This window comes from Salvelinus fontinalis, chromosome 15 (assembly GCF_029448725.1).
Source record: "Salvelinus fontinalis isolate EN_2023a chromosome 15, ASM2944872v1, whole genome shotgun sequence".
NCBI lineage: Eukaryota > Metazoa > Chordata > Actinopteri > Salmoniformes > Salmonidae > Salvelinus > Salvelinus fontinalis.
In genome coordinates, this window is record NC_074679.1 from 17,603,956 (window position 1) to 17,622,639 (window position 18,684).

Consider the following 18,684-nt stretch of genomic DNA (forward strand, 5'->3'; position numbering starts at 1 on the left):
TTGACACCCAAGTACCTTTGGGTGTCAAGGAAAATGTATCGAGTAAAAAGTACATTATTTTCTTTACGAATGTATTAATGTAAAAGCTGCCAAAAATATAAATAGTAAAGTAATGTACAGATACCACAAAAAACTACTTAAGTAGTACTTTAAAGTATTTTTACACCACTGCCCAAATGCCTTCACACCAGCACATGCACTTATCACATAGTAAACCATACATAAGTTAAGGCCATGCATCCTGAGTTGAAACCTGCATAAGGTGCAGATGTACAGTACATAAACAGATGCATGCCCCATATATTTATGCGGTGGACACTTGATACAGTCACATTATATTGTTGTGGTATGTCACAAAATCATGTTACGATCACACACATCAATGATCATGATAAAAAAAAATCATAGCAGCAACATATGGCGTGTTAGGAGAGAGTCATTTGAATAGAGACACTGCAGATAGTGCTGATGACTGTTCCGTTCGAACCACAAATGAACAAGGGAATCTATATTCGGGGAGCCTGTTTCTGCCCTGCCCTTGACTTTGGTGCAGGTCACGTGATGTCCATAGCCTCTTCATCACAAAACTCCCTGATCTTCTCGAATATAAGTTTGTCTAGCTGTGTCCAGTCCAGATGGTGCATGAAAAGGCAGACCATCTCAGGAACGAAGGATGTCAGCGTTGCGCAGCAGCTGAAACCTGATCCTGACTGAGTCTGAACGCTCCTTGGCGACAACACCAGGCTCCAGAGCATTGAAGCTGTAAAACAGGAAATAAAAAATTATTTAAAAAATGAGAAGACATTACAACCTTGCCCAACATCAATTCACCTCCCAAGTTCAGATAAGAATAAGAATAACCTCATACAATGCAATGAAAATGATTTCACCTGGAGTGCTGGTACTGCTTGATATGTGGCAGTGGCCTGAAGTACGGAGTCAGGTGTTGTTGCAAGCCATAGCTTTCCAACAGCACTGTAACATCCTCCAGTCCAACCAGCTGTGGGATGTTGACCCCTGTCACAGTGCTGTCCTTCACAACACCAGCAATCTCAGACGAAGTGTTCACTCTGGTCTTTCTGAAGCGCTGCTTGATGAGCCCGAAGCACCAGTCGGGGGCAAACATGGTGTGGCCTGTGATCAGAAAGTGAAGGTCCAGACTGTGGTGGAGCTTGTGCATGGTCCGCCAGACACAATACCAGAGCACAAACTTGTTCTTGTTTTGGCCACTGCAGTTATCACAATTCAGATGCACACGTGTTTCCCCAACTCCGCAGTTGGTGAAGAAATGGTGCATGTAGTTGATGACTGTGCTGCTGCCTTTGCTGGATGACATGCCTTCATCAAGTACAGTTGAAGTCGGAAGTTTACATACGCTTAAATTGGAGTCAATAAAACTTGTTTTTCAACCACTCCACAAATTTCTTGTTAACAAACTAGTTTGGGCAAGTCGGTTAGGACATCTACTTTGTGCATGACACAAGTCATTTTTCCAACAATTGTTTACAGACAAATGATTTCACTTATAATTCCCTGTATCACAATTCCAGTGGGTCAGAAGTTTACATACACTAAGTTGACCGTGCCTTTAAACAGCTTGGAGAATTCCAGAAAATGATGTCATGGTTTTTAGAAGCTTCTGATAGGCTAATTGGAGGTCAATTGGAGGTGTATCTGTGGATGTATTTCAAGGCCTACCTTCAAACTGAGTGCCTCTTCACTTGACATCATGGGAAAATCAAAATAAATCAGCCAAGACCTCAGAAAAAAATTTGTGGACCTCCACAAGTCTGGTTAATCCTTGGGTGCAATTTCCAAACGCCTGAAGGTACCACGTTCATCTGTACAAACAATAGTTCGCAAGTATATACACCATGGGACCACGCAGCCGATTTAAGCACCAGCTAGCTTTAAGCACCAGCTGTCAGAGCAGCTCATAGATTACTGCACCTGTACATAGCCCATCTATAATTTAGCCCAAACAACTACCTCTTTACCTACTGTATTTATTTATTTTGCTCCTTTGCACCCCATTATTTCTATCTCTACTTTGCACCTTCTTCCACTGCAAACCAACCATTCCAGTGTATTTACTTCGCCACCATGGCCTTTTTTATATTTTTATTTATTAATATATTTTATTTGCCTTCACCTCCCTTATCTCACCTCACTTGCTCACATTGTATATAGACTTATTTTTCACTGTATTATTGACTGTATGTTTGTTCTACTCCATGTGTTGTTGTATGTTGTGTTGTTGTATGTGTCGAACTGCTTTGCTTTATCTTGGCCAGGTCGCAATTGTAAATGAGAACGTGTTCTCAATTTGCCTACCTGGTTAAATAAAGGTGAAATAAAAAAATAAAAAAATAAAAATCGCTCAGGAAGGAGTTGTTCTGTCTCCTAGAGATTAATGTACTGTGGTGCGAAAAGTGCAAATCAATCCCAGAACAACAGCAAAGGACCTTGTGAAGATGCTGGAGGAAACAGGTACAAAAGTATCTATATCCACAGTAAAACGAGTCCTACATTAACATAACCTGAAAGGCCACTCAGCAAGGAAGAAGCCACTGCTCCAAACTCGCCATAAAAAAGCCAGACTACGGTTTGCAACTGCACATGGGGACAAAGATCATACTTTTTGGAGAAATGTCCTCTGGTCTGATGATGCAAAAATAGAACTGTTTGGCCATAATGATCATCGTTATGTTTGGAGGAAAAAAGGGGGAGGCTTGTAAGCCGAAGAACACCATCCCAACCCTGAAGCACGGGGGGTGGCAGCATCATGTTGTGGGGGTGTTTTGCTGCAGGAGGGACTGGTGCACTTCACAAAATAGATGGCATCATGAGGAGGAAAATTATGTGGATAGACTGAAGCAAAATCTCAGGACATCAGTCAGGAAGCTAAAGCTTGGTCGTAAATTGGTCTTCCAAATGGAAGCATACTTCCAAAGTTGTGGCAAAATGACTTAAGGACTTAAGGACAACAAAGTCAAGGTATTGGAGTGGCCATCGCAAAGCCCTGACCTCAAACCTATAGAACATTTGTAGGCAGAACTGAAAAGGAGGCCTACAAGGAGGCCTACAAACCTGACTCAGTTACACCAGCTCTGTCAGGAGGAATGGGCCAAAATTCACCCAACTTATTGTGGGAAGCTTGTGGAAGGCTACCCAAAACATTTGACCCATGTGTATGTAAACTTCTGACCCACTGGGAATGTGATGATAGAAATAAAAGTTGAAATAAATCATTCTCTCTACTATTATTCTGACATTTCACATTCTTAAAATAAAGTGGTGATCCTAACCGACCTAAGACAGGGAATTCTTACTAGGATTAAATGTCAAGAATTGTGAAATACTGAGTTTAAATGTATTGGACTAAGATGTATGTAAACTTCCGACTTCAACTGTAGCTGACTTGTTGTGGTATTCCTTCAAATCAAATCAAATCAAATCAAATTTTATTAGTCACATACACATGGTTAGCAGATGTTAATGCGAGTGTAGCGAAATGCTTGTGCTTCTAGTTCCGACAATGCAGTAATAACAACAAGTAATCTAACCTAACAATTCCGCAACTACTACCTTATACAGGCAAGTGTAAAGGGATAAAGAATATGTACATAAAGATATATGAATGAGTGATGGTACAGAACGGCATAGGCAAGGTGCAGTACATGGTATAGAGTACGGTATATACCTATGAGATGAGTACTGTAGGGTATGTAAACATAAAGTGGCATAGTTTAAAGTGGCTAGTGGTCCATGTATTACATAAGATGGCAAGATGCAGTAGATGATATAGAGTACAGTATATACATATAATAAGAGATGTGTAATGTAGGGTATGTAAACATTATATTAGGTGGCATTGTTTAAAGTGGCATTGTCATAGCAGACACCAAACAAGCAACACTTGTGAGGAGTTAAAAAGTAGATTGGACCTGGCTGCATAGGGTCAGATGGATAGTGCACCTGCAAACAACAATGTAACATTAAGATGATTTACAATTAATTGTCTCACCCCTGTCTTGCTCTTTCTTAGCAGATAAAGACAACATGACAATAACAGTAGCTGATGTAATGAAAAGTTGGACGGTGGTTGGTAATGGAGGAAATCAGATGGATCCATGCCTGGGTGTTAGGCAGAGCCCCTAGGTCTTGGAGAACAGGAGCAGAGTAAAGGGAACAGGGTAGGAGACAGATGTAAAAAATCAAACACACAGGTTAAAGGATTATCATGTATGTAAAAATACAATTATGGAATGATTTAATTTCACATTTTTGATTAGACATGCAATAATGTTAATGGCAGACAGAAAAGAAAGGATACACGTCAAATGTTTTATGTCAGTGGGGTTGATAAGGGAGATAAGGGATGGTCCCTGGTTGTGAGAGCAACTCCAGGGTGTTGTCATGTCCACTGGAGTCATACACCTTAATTAACAGTACCTTCCTGGAAGTGGCGGTTACTTAACGTGACCCAGTGGTTAACCTCGAGGTTTGAGATTTGGAGAAACCCCTGGGCCAGTGTTAGTACTGCTGACAGAATGGCGATGCCACCCACCACGAGGTGGCAAATGCAAATAGTTATCAACTGAGATTTTTATATTCATCTTAACGGATGTTGACCCCAGCTCAGAGCGAAAGAGCACCAAGCTTTCCCAGATTTCACCTTCATTACGTCCTTCTTCCAAGCCAAGTCATTCACCCAGATGTCAAAGCACTTGGTCCCTTTGATTCTCCTCCGGTGGCTCTCCTTTTTCATGTTCAGTCTCACCTTGATTGATAGAAATGCATGCAATTATATATTTCAGAATATTACAAATACATCTCTTATATCTCTTGGACGGCCAGAAAATAAATTCACAGTGGACAATAATTTTAACCTGGTCAAAATCCTCCACATCCTTCTCAGTCCCTGCATGAAGGTGGTCCTTGAAGGCGTTCTGATCTGGTTCGACAACTTCCACCACATCAGGTGGAGTATCAGTGATCTCAAAGTACGTTATACAAAAATAGAAAAAAACGAAGTCAATCACACATTTTTTATACTACAGTACAGGTAATAACTGTATATACAATTGCATTGTTTAACTCAGTAAACAGCAGGAAATAAAGTGAATACTCTGGAGGCCTGGACGCTGCTTTTGTGTGCAAAGATAATTACCTTTAGGTTGTCTTTCCACCATTCCTGGTTACACGTCAAGGGACTTGCCCATGGCTGTCCCGTTGGTCCGTTCATCCAAACCTGGAGTCACCATACATCTACACATTCACATTATATATCTCTCACCATACTGTGTCAATTTTGAGAAAAAAAGAACTCAATTACTGGACGCCTATGCGAAACATTGGTACAATCATTACATTATTAACCACTAACATGTAAGCTGACATTGACTAAAACCAACTAGGCTAGAACTAACTAGCGCTTAGCCAAGCTAAATTTGGTTAGAGTCAAGCTATCAAACTGTTAAACACCATTTTCGTACAAATATTAACACATTTTATCGTGACATCACATATTTACATATATTACCTTAAGTAAACTGAGCCTTTGTTCATAGAAAATAAAACAAATTGGATCTCAAATTTTGTAAAATAAAAGTACAGAAAGTTAAACATCTTAATTCCTTCTCTTACATGTAAACCATTAGCAACCTAGCCTAACTCCATTACTTACAATGGAGGAAATGCCAACCAGTTTTTCACTCTGTTAAAACTCCCTTCAAACGTCATCAAACTCATGGACTATGTAATTAACCATGTTACCTCAATATTTTGAGTCATATTGCACTTTTGCACATTACATACTTGAATTAATAGGGTAAAATGATGAGGGAGAAACGTTAGTTTTCAGATCTAGTCACTCTCCATAATGAAGACGAACTGTCACTAACGCACTCCATTGACGTCACAGCTCCTCTAGCAGCAGTAATTATATACATACATTAAATGCAAATACCTGGGAGGCAAAATAAACAAAATAAAACATAAAAAATATGACCATACATGTGTGTGTGTCACATGTACACATGGCATATGCTTGAGTACCACCTTGACATCTCTGATCTGCTTGCCTCAATAAATTAATGCTGGAACATTGGTAGCCAGGATTAGCTATTTGTATCTAGTCTCCGAATAATTGCATAACGATGCAAGTTAGACACGTTATCTTTTGTTTGCATGTTTTTTTTATTTTTTTTTATTGAACTTTATTTAATTAGGCAAGTTAGTTAAGAACAAATTCTTATTTACAATGACGATCTATACCAGCCAAGCCCTAACCTGGATGCGGGGCCAATTTTGCACTGCCCAAATGCCTCAGCACACATAAAAGGTTACTTTGCCTGATGGCAAATGTGTGCTAAAAGTGGGGATGTTTCATAGTATTTCTGATTATCTTAGCTCACCACCACCAATGAATTAGATTTTTTACAGAAAACCACAGAAACACCAGTGCAATATAGGCCTACACTCAGATAAAAAGGTGCTATCTACAAACTACCAGGATTCTTCTGCTGATAACCCTTTTTGGTTCCAGTTCTTCTGCTGATAACCGTTTTTGGTTCCAGGTAGAACCCCTTCTGTGTCTAGGTAGAACCCTTTTGGGCTCCATTCCACGGAGGGTTCTACATGGAACCAAAAAGACCTCTACCTTCTACCTTCTATAAAGTTATCTTTTGGTGACAGCCAAAGAACCCTGTTGGAACCCCTTTCTCAAAGAGTGTACTCAACAAGTTTAGCCTGTTAAGTTTACACCATTTTTTTCTGTACTCAAACATCTGCCTGGTATTCAAGATAACACGCAACATGCCACCACCATTTTGAACAGGAGAAGAGGATGTGGTTACTTATAGCCGGAGAACAGTGAGGGTGGTGGGTTGAGCAGCTGCAGTTAAGATGTTTGGTTGCTCATCACATCTTGACTAAAAGAAAGATTTAGAAATTAGTTTGACATTTCCATAGTTCAATCCGTCATTAACATACTCCCAGAGATAGCAATACATTCAGTATTAACTGAATGAAGTAGCCTACCCATCCCCATTTACAATTGTATTCATCAATTAAATTATAGCACATTCAATTACATTATTATTGTAGACTATAGACTACTCCTGTGTTTACCTTGTACAATACCGTAATCATTGAATGATGTAGCGTACCCAACCACATTTACAATTTAATTGATCAATTAGATAAATAATACTAAAATTGAGAATTAGATGATAACTGCAAAACAAACATTTTGGATAATATAGAGAACCTTTATTTATTGATCCGTATTTTGATATACTCGAAAAAGAATCAGATACATACATCAAAGCGAACAAGAGAAGACCTTTCCTCGAGCGAAACTGAAGGGAAGCCGCTGTCTAAAATTCTAAATGTAACAATGGAGGGGGACGTTTTAATAACTATGTCTCCAGAAGATAGAGCAGTGCTTACGAGCATGAGTGAGCAGTTCAAAAAGCTGGATCTATTACCTGGGCTACTGGGGGAGGTTGAGGCCTTCAAAACAGGAATCGATTACAGTAATAAAATGGAAGAAATACAAGCTGAAAATAAGATATTAAAAACTACCGTGGACTCCCTAAAAGACACTACAGAGAGGCTACGGTATGATAATAAAACAATGAAAGCCGAATTACTTGATGTAAAGTGCAGAAGTATGAAGAATAATTTATAAGGGGAATAAATAAGGATTAAAACAACTATCAGTCAATGGAGGAAAAGGTCAGTGTTCATGAAACGTAATCTCAAGATGATGAACAGGTAGATACAATTGATTTTCAATTAGGATATGTCCTAATTGTAGAGGTACGGGTATATTACGACTTAAAAGCTCGTTCATGGCGCGGTGTCTGCTTGTTTGGCTACTGTTTTGTACAACTTTGACAGTGCTACTGATAGTAGTGGTGGCGCTTGGTTTGCACGTGCAAATTCAGCACACACATTCTATAATAGAACTGTGTTATTTGACGTGTCAAATTAAAAAGCTTATTTAACGCGCCAAAGTGTTATATGACATGTATCTTTTCTGACACGCAAGGACCCAAACGGCATTCAATGTGCCTCACCCTAGTAATTTGGTCTATTTTCACTTCTTAATTTAGCCTACTGTTCTAACTTGGAGGTGCACATATAGCCTATAACCTGTTTTAGAGAAATGTAATCATCAAATATTGTAAGAACTTCCATTGCCTGTTTATATGACTCCTTTATTTATCCTACGGTTCTGACAGGTAGTACACTATAAAAATGGCCCATGTTCTGAATTCTGTCGCTGTACATTTCAAAAGTGCTGAACAAATAGTTATACTGACTACGTTCATCGTCGCTTGCTCATTAATGTCTTAATTACAGATTGCCTCTTATCCTCCCCTTATATGCCACAGTTTGTCACCTTATATGCCATCTCATTTGTCAGTAGAAAACAAATTTCTTTAAACAAGTCTGCCATATCAGCTATGTTTTTTTTAAAGGCAGTAAATGAGGCTGAATGAACTGTTTCACTGCCAGACAAGGCTCAGCTGAAAGCCAGGTGTAGCAGTGGTAAGGTGTTGGGACTGCTGTTGGTACAGCTTTATGTAGGCCCTAACAGTTTGTGGGCACCGTTTGTCACCGTTATAGTGCAATTAATGTATTGTTTAGTGTTGTGTAGTGGCTTTGCTGGCATGCATCCCACATTTTTTTTGCTACACCAAGATTTACATGCTAAAATCGCCAATGGCTAGGATAAAGGACTACATAATGTAAAACCTGCCTATGTTTTCTATTGGAGTAGGCCTATACGTTTCTAAAATAATTGGTGTCATTATCCTTCTACATTTGAGAAAAAAAATCCCTATCAAAAATGTAAAGGACATTGTTCCGATACAATACCCAATTCATTTGCCGGTGTGTAACAGGGTTGTTAGTGTGTGTCGGGCTGGTTAACACAGGGATAAACTGATTAAAGTTAATGATAGAACCAATACAATAACTGGCTTATGAAGCACTTCTCTAAGCGAGAGGTATATTATATGTTTAAGCGGTGAGGCCCGATGGGGTGTGGGGTGTGGCCAATATGCCGCGGCTGGGGGCTGTTCTTGAAATTTTCAGTATTGACTGACCTTCATGTATTAAAACCTCACTAGGGTCTGTGGTACGCTAGCATCCCACCTGGCCAACATCCAGTGAAATTGCAGAGCGCCAAATTCCAAAACAGAAATACTTATTATAAAAATTCATAAAACATACAAGTGTTATACATCGGTTTAAAGATGAACTTCTTGTTAATCCAACCACAGTGTCAGATTTCAAAAAGTCTTTACGGTGAAAGCATACCATGCGATTATCTGAGAACAGCGCCCAGCAGACAAGTCATTACAAACAGTTACCAGCCAAGTAGAGGAGTTACAAAAGTCAGTTACCAGCCAAGTAGAGGAGTTACAAAAGTCAGAAATAGAGATAAAATTAGTCACTTACCTTTGATGATCTTCATATAATTGCACTCACAATACTGCCATTTACTCAATAAATGTTTGTTTTGTTCAATAAAGTTCCTCTTTATATCCAAAAACCTCTGTTTTGTTCGCACGTTTTGTTCAGTAATCCACAGGCTCAAGCGCAGTCACAACAGGCAGACGAAAGATCCAAATAGTATACGTAAAGTTCATAGAAACATGTCAAACGATGTTTATAATCAATCCTCAGGTTGTTTTTAGCCTAAATAATCGATAATATTTCAACCTGACAATAACGTTGTCAATAGAAAAGGTAAACAAGAAAGGCGTGCTCTCGGTCGCTAGCATTAAAAGCCTCTGGGACACTGTAGGGTCCACTCATTCAGAGTGGTCTTACCCTCTCATTTTTCAGAATACAAGCCTGAAACAATTTCTAAAAACTGTTGACATCTAGTGGAAGCCATAGGAAGTGTAATTTGAGTCCTTAGTCAATGGATACTGTAATGGCATTCAATAGAAAACTACAACATAAAAAAATCCCACTTCCTGGATGGATTTTTCTCAGGTATTCGCCTGCCAAATCAGTTCTGTTATACTCACAGAGATTATTTTAACAGTTTTGGAAACTTTAGAGTTTTCTATCCAAATCTACCAATTATATGCATAACCTAGCTTCTGGGCCTGAGGGCCTGAGTAGCAGGCAGTTTACTTTGGGCACGCTTTTCATCCGGAGATGAAAATGGGCACGCTTTTCATCCGGAGATGAAAATAGTGCCCCCTACCCTAGTGAAGTGAAAGTAATGATGGACTGTCATTTCTCTTTGCTTATTTGAGCTGTTCTTGCCCTAATATTAACTTGGTCTGTTTCCAAATAGGGCTATCTTCAGTATACCACCCCTACCTTGTCACAACACAACTAATTGGCTCAAACACATTAAGGAAAGAAATTCCACAAATTAACTTCTAACAACGCACACCTCTTAATTTAAATGCATTCCAGGTGAATACCTCATGAAGCTGGTTGAGAGAACGCCAAGTGTGTGCAAAGCTGTCATCAAGGCAAAGGGAATAGTACGAAGAATATCAAATATAAAATATAGATTTTGATTTGTTTAACACTTTTGGTTACTACATGATTCCACATGTGTTATTTCATAGTTTTGATGTCTTCACTATTATTATACAAAAATAGTACAAATTAACAAAAACCCTTGAATGAGTAGGTGTGTCCAAACTGTTGACTGGTACTGGTACTGGTACTGGTACTGGTACTGATAGATAGATAGATAGATAGATAGATAGATAGATAGATAGATAGATAGATAGATAGATAGATAGATAGATAGATAGATAGATAGATAGATAGATATCTTAGGTCATTTTCTCTTCAATTTGTATGTATTTTTTTCAAACAATTGGATCCAATGAACTGAGCAGGCTGTGCTGACATGCTTATTTATAGCCTTGCTAGGACTTTCTAAATATGAGCATGAATTTATAATATTGTGCTGTTAATATTTCTATTAATATGATCTATTGTTAATATTTAAAGGTTTTCCATGTTATTTGGTTAGTTCCCTTTAAAAGCACTCTCATAGATATGCAATAGACTTATGGGGCTTTGAATGTGTTAGTGAAGTATTGAATTATGTTTTCATTGGACTGCCCATATTTCCCTCTTGCCTATGCGTTATGAGTCAGGGAGATGGTCTTCCTGACAACAGACCAAAATATGGAGGTTTTAGTGGGTGGAATATTAGGACAATTGGAGGTTTACAAAGTTGCAGCTACGGTATGCTTAACAGTGCAAATATTATGGTACAGCTATATGGACAATTAATCATCATGGTGCTTTGTAAAGGTAAGTTTCCAAACATTGGTTGTGTTAAGTATAATTGAACCTTGGGTATCATTATGGTAAATGGGGAAATAACTATAGCCAGTTACAATTCTAATGGCTTAGCAGATCATAAAAAATGAAATTGTTACCTGGCTAAAAGAGAAATAATATAATATCTATTGTTTACAGGAAACTCACTCTACAAATAAAGATGAGGTTGGGTGGAAAAAGGACTGGGAGGGAGAAATATATTTTTGTCATGGGCAAAAAAACTCAAAAGGGTGATTATACTAATTAACAAAAAATGTGAACCGATTGTGAAAACTGTGCAAACAGATCCTAAGGAAGATGGATTATTTTAAATATGTTATTGGACCAAAAACAGATCTGGCTAATTCATCTATATGGGCCAAATAATGAGGATCCACACTTCTTTGAAAATATATATAATAATCTATTGAGCTCACATGCAACAAATTAATCTATTATTATGGTGAGAGATAATACGGGTTTAAGTACCTCAATGGATCATAAAGGAAATCACACTACAAACAATCACCCTCAAACACTTAAGGAGATATCAAGTGTAATGTAATACAAAAAGAAAGCGAATTGGATGGAAAATTGTGAAAAATGCACAAAATGTTTCTTGAATTTAACAGAGAAATGCTACCAAAAATATGCTGAAATGCTTTGCAAATAGTCATCCATGATTCAAATCATATTTTGAAAGAGGAAGCAAAATATTAAACATGTTTTCTTTTTAGTCTCCTCCATATCCACAGAATGATGTTAACAGTAACGATTTCTTTCTTTCCTTACTTAATAATAATAATGTAAAATTAACAACTTTACAGAAAGACCTGTGTGAAGGCCAACTCATAGAAGAGGAACTTCGAGGCAATAACTTTTTTTTATGTACTCAAAGATCCATTATTGGCATGTTTTAATTACACCTACAAAAATAGCAGACTTTCAGGTATTCATCAAGGTCTGATTTCATTACTACTAAAACATTACCCAGGTAGTAGTATAAAGATCCAGTCCATTTTAAAAAACTGGAAGCCTCTTATATTGTGATGTGAAAATCCTGGCAAAATGCATAGCACATAGAATAAAAGTGGTTTTACCAGATATTGTTCATCCTGATCAGACACATTTTTTACACGGACAATATATTGGAGATACAGACATACACCTTAGCAAAATACATTTAAACTCAGTTTTCCACAATTCCTGATATTTAATCCTACTAAATATTCCCTGTTTTACGTCAGTTAGCATCAACACTTTATTTTAAGAATGTGAAATGTCAGAATAATAGTAGCGAGAATGATTTATTTCAGCTTTTATTTCTTTCATCACATTCCCAGTGGGTCAGAAGTTTACATACACTCAATTAGTATTTGGTAGCATTTCCTTAGAATGGTTTAACTTGGGTCAAACGTTTCAGATAACCTTCCACAAGCGTCCCACAATAAAATGGGTGAATTTTGGCCCCTTCCTCCTGACAGAGCTGGTGTAACTCAGTCAGGTTTGTAGGCCTCGCTTTGACACACTTTTTCAGTTCTGCCCACAAATGTTCTATGGGGTTGAGGTCAGAGCTTTGTGATGGCCACTCCAATACCTTGACTTTGTTGTCCTTAAGTCATTTTGCCACAACTTTGGAAGTATGTTTGGGGTCATTGTCCATTTGGAAGACCCATTTGCAACCAAGCTTAAACTTCCTGACTGACGTCTTGAGATGTTGCTTCAAGATATCCACATACTTTTCCTGTCTCATGATGCCATCTATTTTGTGAAGTGCACCAGTCCCTCCTGCAGCAAAACACCTCCACAACATGATGCTGCCACCCCCGTGCTTCACGGTTGGGATGGTGTTCTTCGGCTTGCAAGCCTCGCCCTTTTTCCTCCAAACATAATGATGGTCAATATGGCCAAACAGTTCTATTTTTGTTTTATCAGACCAGAGGACATTTCTCCAAAAGGTACAATCTTTGTCCCCATGTGCAGTTGAAAACCGTATTCTGGCTTTTTTATGGCGGTTTTGGAGCAGTGTCTTCTTCCTTGCTGAGCGGCCTTTCAGGTTATGTCGATATAGGACTCGTTTTACTGTGGATATAGATACTTTTGTACCTGTTTCCTCCAGCATCTTCACAAGGTCCTTTGCTGTTGTTCTGGGATTGATTTGCACTTTTCGCACCAAAGTACATTAATCTCTAGGAGACTGAACCCGTCTCCTTCCTGAGCGGTATGACGGCTGCGTGGTCCCATGGTGTTTATACTTGCATACTATTGTTTGTACAGATGAACGTGGTACCTTCAGGCATTTGGAAATTGGAGGTCTACAAAAAAAATGCTGAGGCCTTGGCTGATTTCTTTTGATTTTCCCATGGTGTCAAGCAAAGAGGCACTGAGTTTGAAGGTAGGCCTTGAAATACATTCATAGGTACACCTCTTTGACTCAAATTGACTCAAATTCGCCTATCAGAAGCATCTAAAGCCACGACATCATTTTCTGGAATTTTCAAAGCTGTTTAAAGGCACAGCCAACTTATTGTATGTAATCTTCTGACCCAATGGAATTGTGATACAATGAATTAAGTGAAATAATCTGTCTGAACAATTTTTTGAAAAATTACTTGTGTCATGCACAATGTCGATGTCCTAACCGACTTGCCAAAACTATAGTTTGTTAACAAGAAATTTGTGGAGTGGTTGAAAAAACGAGTTTTAATGACTCCAACCTAAGTGTATGTAAACTTCCAACTTCAACTGTAATATTCAACAATTACTTGAAACAATTGAACTTTATGAAACATCAAAGATACCAGGCCTGGTCTTCATAGCAGATTTTGAAAAGGCATTTGATAAAGTACAACTAGAATTTATATATAAATGCCTGGATTACTTTCATTTTGTTGAATCTCTTATACAAATGGGTTAAAGTTATGTACAGAAACCCCAGATGTAAAATAGTATATAATGGTTACTTCTCAGAAAGTATTGAGATTTTAAATCAGAAAGTATTGAGCTTTTAAAAGGAGTAAAACAAGGTTGTCTGTTGTCTCCATATCTATTTATTATGGCCATTGAAATGCTGGCCATTAAAATTTGATCCAACAAAAACATTAAGGGGTTAGAAATCCAGGGGATAAAACAAATGTCAATGTATGCCGATGACTCAAGTTTTCTTAAGTCCTCAAACTGGATCCCTGCACAGTCTCATGGAAGATCTTGATCACTTTTCTAACCTTTCTGGACTAAAACCTAATTATGAGAAGAGTACGTATTACGTATTGGTTCGTTAAAAGACAACGTTTACTAATAAAATGGGTGTTAAAGTAGACATACTTGGTATTCAAATCTCAAAAAATATTAATGAACTTACCGTAGTCAATTTCAATAGGAAGTTTGCAGAAATTGATATAATTCTGCAACCATGGAGGTGAATACTTGTCTATTGATGGGGGAAAGAATCACATTTATGAACTCTTTCGTCCTATAACAGTTTACTTACTAATGGTGCTGCCTACTCCAGACGACTCCTTTTTTAATCATATGAGCAAAAAAAACATTTTATTTGGAATCCTAAGCCAGACAAAATTAAACTTGCCTATTTATATATTGAATGTGTTTGGGGGGCTAAAATTAAATATTAATGCTTTAAACCTCCCACTAAAAGCTTCACTCATGCAATTATACTTAAAGCCAAAATGGTTCTCCAGTAGATTAAGGCTGAACCTTTCTTTAAAAATGGCCTTTATACAGATTACTTCTCGTTTCCCGAATAATTGAAAATTAAATTGTTTAATGTATCGCCCTTTCTTAAACAAGCCATACAAAGCTGGTTACAATTTCAGTTATATCCTCCAGAAAAGGTAGAACAAATATAAAAACAAATGTTATGGTTAAACTCAAACTAATGAATCAAAAAATTCTTTATGAAAAAATATCTATTCTGGTATTGCCCCTATGTAGCTTGTTTCTGGTCACAGGTTCAGGAATGGTTAAAAAAAAATCATATTACATTCGTTAACCTTAGAAATAGCAGTGTTGGGTAATTTGGAAAACCATAGTCAATAATTTTACACTCGTAGGAAAGGTTTATCTTTAGCTCACAATCTGTGGATACTATACAATTAGAAAGGTAAAAAATATGCTAAACATCACAGCACAATTGAAAAATACGGCACATGGAAACCAAACGAGGGTGGTCTACGGTGATAGGTGGGATGGGCTGAGTGTGGCTGAGGGATGGGATTAAAGAGTTTGTTTTATAATATGTGATTGCTTCATATCAAAGAACCATGTCTCACATCATGGAAGCAGCACTTCCTAAAGGTCTAGTAAAAAAATATTGACCAAGATACATTACATGGTATGTGGACAACTGCTTGTCGAACATCTCATTTAAAAAATGGGCATCGAGTTGTTTCCCTTTCCTGCTATAAACAGCCTCCACTAGATGTTGGGGACTTGCTTCCATTCAGCCACAAGAGCATTAGTGAGGTCGGGCACTGTTGGGCAATTAGTCAGCATTCCAATTTATCCCAAAGGTGTTTGATGGGGTTGAGGTCAGTCAAGTTCCTCTACACCGATAATCAAACCTGGTCTTGCTGAAACAGGAAAGGGCCTTCCCCCAAATGTTAGTTGAAAGCACATATCATTGTATGCTGTAGCGTTAAATTCTCCCTACACTTGAAGGGGCTCATTCTAAACTCCTGACAACGCCTTTCCACAGTTCGTTGACGGCAGGTTTTACACCAGTCCTGCCGACGCTTGGCATTGAGCATGGTTATCTTAGGGTCGTGTGGGGCTACTCAGCCATGGAAACCCATTTCATGAAGCGCCTGAACAATTCGTGCCGACGTTACTTCCAGGAATCTGGAACCCTAGTGAAACTGACAAACGATTTCCACACGCTACAGCACCTGGCTGTCCCATTCTGTGTGCCATAACACTGAGCCATTGTTGCTTCTAGAGGTTTGGTTGCCACCATAACAGCACTTAATCAGGGCAGCAAATAAGACTTATCGGCAAGGTGGTATCCAAAGACAGTGCCACATTCAAAGTCACTGAGCTCTTCAGTACAGGTCATTCTGCTGCCAAGTTGTTTTAGTATGACTGCATGCACTGTGGCTGAACTAGCCAAATCCACCAATTTGAAGGTTTGTCTACATACTTTTGGCCATGTTGCGTAGCAGCCTTTAAGTAAGCCTACGGTCACAGTGTCATGAAAATAAAGATTGAGCCATCAGCCACAAGTATCTCTACTCACAGCCAGCCAAAGAACAAAACTAGTTATTTTAGTTTATGGAAAAAAGTTCAAGTCTTATTTCTACACCATGCTAAAATAAGGATATCCACTTGACAGTAAAGTAGTAAGGTTATTCATTTTATTGTACAACATTGAATATTAATTGTACATGTCATAGCTTTATTAAATCTGGCAATACATAATAAATCTAAGCATATTACATCACCGCTTAAGTTAAAATCAAAAGCCGAGAACTTAAACTATAAAATGTAGCTATTCTACAAATCACAAGAGTACATCAAGCCTTTGACAAAGTATACAGTGCAGTATCAGGAGTAGAAATAGCAAGTGTAACGTGCTTAGCTGGTTAACAGTGGGATGCAGTTGTGTTCAGAGGGTCACTAGTTCAAGCCCAGGTTGGAGCTAGGACTCAAGTGCCAGAGATAAGACAAATATAGGTTACATTAATTACAGACTGCATCTCAAACAACATTTCATTATATGCAGTTGATTTCCCAGGCACAGCCAACATTTAGCTTCAGAAGTTACAAAACGACAGCCTGCTGTCTGGACACAGGAACCAACAGAGTCAAAGAGCAGAGTTTAGTACATCCTCATCATGGCCTGCCGCCATTGAGGGGACCACACCATAGGGCCAGTAAGCCTGCCTACACTGGGTTGAAATGGTGCGGGAGGTGTGATCCAAATAATTCCCATCAGTAGAAAGGTGTTCTCCTCCACGTGTTCACTCTGTTTAGGTACACTGCCTTTCGAGAACATACAAAAGTGTGCCGCCGATGTTATTCGTGGCAGTGCGTTTAGTGCAGATGAACCCTCTATAAGCAGCCCTGTAGGAGCAAGCCCGCTACCATGAGAATGAGCAGCGTGAACGCACTGGACTGCAAGGACGTGCAGGCTCCTTTGGGGATGGTGATGTTGGTGGTAGTGACAACATCGGGTACCTTGGTCATATTGGAACGCGCGCCGCCTTCAACTTTGGTAGTGTTCAGAGTCGTCGCCGGGGACCTTGTTGTAGGCCTACGCCTAATGTTTTGTGAAAAGACCTAAAACATGAGCATAGGGGCGCATCAGTGGCAACAAACTACACATATAGAAAAAATACATTCCCCAACTTAAATCTCACTTTCGTCCGACCAATTTAAAAAAGAGCAAAAACGTGTGAAGTTAACCCTATGGCAGCCAATATTTAATTGAGACATTACAATTAAGTGCCATCACCTTATGAAACAGGCAGTTTTCCCATAAGTTAACTTTATATCTGGGATTCAGTATCTGGAGGCATTACTGTTTCACATTGTGCTCGTCTCAAATTATTAAAGGCACTTTAGATTAAACATTCTGGCATTCTAGTCAGACTGGAAAACACCTGAAGCCAATATTCCACATCATCATTAGCGTGTCACTGAGAACGCATCTATTTGTAAACTATATGGAATAGCCTATGCTATTTAACCTTTCGAAATGCCTAGCCTATTCCCCAGAATGTTGGGTAGGCCTAACATCAGTGTAATTAAATAAAGTGGGTATATTTCACAAATCAACCATTGCAAATAATTTCAGAAGAAATTCTTACTTGTGATAACTGCATGGCAAGGAGAAGGAAGCCAATGTAAGTGATCACCATTTTAGTCATTTTGTCGGGTTCTTTCTTAGCCTCAATTAGGTGAGTAGCGTAACCGGTCTGTCTTTGGCTTTTTTCCACTCTCAATGTAAATGATTAGAGTGTAAATCCAGGGGATTTTATACCTCGACCGATTGCGACGTCAGGTCAACAGGGCTCGTCCCCAAAACCATCTGTCTATCTTGCCCCTCCAATGGAAACCTACAATTTACCATAAGCCTCCCATAAAACATGGTTTCTAAAACTTGGTCCTGGCCTTTCAATTAAGACATAGACAACCAGGTGAGGGGAGTGCCTTACTAATTAGTGTAGCGACATTATTTCATCAATCAAGTACAAGGGCGGAGCGAACTGCAGATACTCGGCCCCATCCTGGAATGAGTTTGACACGTGCTTTACAGCGTCTTTGATTTACTGTCAGCAATTCAAATCATAGCCTTTGTGTTTTTAATCACTGTCTTTTTTTGGCCTATATATCAAGGTCAGT

The 18,684-nt window shown here is 38.6% G+C and overlaps 1 long non-coding RNA gene across 1 annotated transcript; it reads right to left on the bottom strand.

Annotated features, from left to right (window-relative positions):
* Positions 1 to 16,680: 16,680 nt before the first annotated feature.
* Positions 16,681 to 18,409, bottom strand: LOC129812142 (uncharacterized). Its single transcript, XR_008752991.1, has 2 exons — positions 18,150 to 18,409; positions 16,681 to 17,619 (listed from the first exon to the last, which is right to left on the bottom strand). It is a non-coding gene; the product is annotated as an uncharacterized LOC129812142 (long non-coding RNA).
* Positions 18,410 to 18,684: the final 275 nt, after the last annotated feature.